Below are 1,531 nucleotides of genomic sequence, written 5' to 3'. Positions count from 1 at the left end.
TTCATGTTTCCAATCAAAAACACTCTATCATTTCTTTCAAACATTTCCATGCACGTTTCCACATTTGTCCTGAACTCTTCTTTCACTCTGCTTGCACGATCTTCCGTTGGCGCACACACACACACACACACACACACACACACACACATTTGCTGTCCAGCTTTCAATCTTACCCACACAGTCCTTGAGCCAACTGATCCATACTCTCTTATATTCTCTTTCCATCTCTTGCACACAACCACACACACTCCTTTTGCCCTCTCATTCCCATCCACTCCCGCGCATATACCCCATTCTTACTCCCATTCTCTAACACTCTCACCTCGCCATTTAGTTTCAGTTAATCCACATACATCCACTTTTCCACCCTCAAGCACCTGGACAATCTCTCTCTCTTTCACCTCATGATTTGCACCCTTTATATTCCATCTCGCAATCCCTACCATGTCCTTTGTTCGGTCCTATGTCGTCACCTGTTGGTCAGTCCTGGTCCGAGGCTTCTTGTTCGCATTTTTAGTTATTTGTTTTCCGTGGAGGGGCACTAACCCTCCGCCAACCCTCTTGTCACATAGGGAACACGCCGTGGTTAGTTATAAGCTTACCACCCGGCGTTGTAAATTATTTCCCGGTTTACAGGAAATCATTTCGCTTGCCACTCAGTGAGCTACCCTGAAAAACAGAGTACCGCCTCACTAAGTGGGTGGATGATGGGCGCCCCCACCTACCAGTTAAAACGACCCTTGACCCCGGGGTGACTCGAACACCCAGCCTTCTGATCTGGAGTCAGACGCGCTACCATTGCGCCACGAGGCCACTCACTCACCGCTAAATAATACTGTGTGTCGTCCAAGAGCCGACCACGAAACTTTTAATTCTCCTCCTAATTCTCTTTATCTACTTCCTTTTTTCCCTCTCTGTTTTCCCTACATTAATTCTTTTAAGCTCCTTTTTGCTTCTTTATTTCTCTCTTCCATAATATCTGCTAATTTTTACTTTTCAATCTTCCTTCGTTTTCTAGTCTCTCTCTCTCTCTCTCTCTCTCTCTCTCTCTCTCTCTCTCTCTCTCTCTCTCTCTCTCTCTGCGCCCCCTTTACAGCGTCATGCCTGGCCCATATAAGTAACTGGTGTGTCCTATGAGTCCCCTGCCTCTCATGACCGCCCAGATTACCAGGCAAGGTGAGGCAGGATGAGCAAGGTGAGGCAGGGTGGTCGGTAGGGTGGGGCAGGGTAAAGCAGGATGGTAGGCAGGATAATGCAGAGTGGTAGGCAGGGTGAGGCAAGGTGGTAGGCAGGGTAATACATAGTGGTGGGCAGGGTGAGGAGGGAGACAGCTTATCTCCCTCCCCTCCCTCCCTACCTCCACATTCCTGCGCAAAATCAACTCTCCTTTCTTCCTCCCTCCCTCACTTCATTTCCCTTCCCCTACCTGCCTGTCCCTGTCTCCCTCCCTTACTCCCATTCCTTTCTCCCTCCTTTCACCCCTTCCATTTCTCCCTAAATTCTATCCCTCTCTTTCCCCCTTCTTTCTATT

The 1,531-nt window shown here is 48.7% G+C and overlaps 1 non-coding gene across 1 annotated transcript; it reads right to left on the bottom strand.

Moving 5' to 3' along the window:
- Positions 1-741: 741 nt before the first annotated feature.
- TRNAW-CCA (transfer RNA tryptophan (anticodon CCA)) lies at positions 742-813 on the bottom strand. The gene has a single exon. It is a non-coding gene; the product is annotated as a tRNA-Trp (tRNA).
- Positions 814-1,531: the final 718 nt, after the last annotated feature.

The sequence above is a fragment of the Coenobita brevimanus genome, chromosome 58 (assembly GCF_032717465.1).
Source record: "Coenobita brevimanus isolate Jiangsu-jjx chromosome 58, ASM3271746v2, whole genome shotgun sequence".
Lineage (NCBI taxonomy): Eukaryota > Metazoa > Arthropoda > Malacostraca > Decapoda > Coenobitidae > Coenobita > Coenobita brevimanus.
Note: the sequence above shows the minus strand (reverse complement) of the source record. Positions and strands in the feature narration are given on the sequence as shown.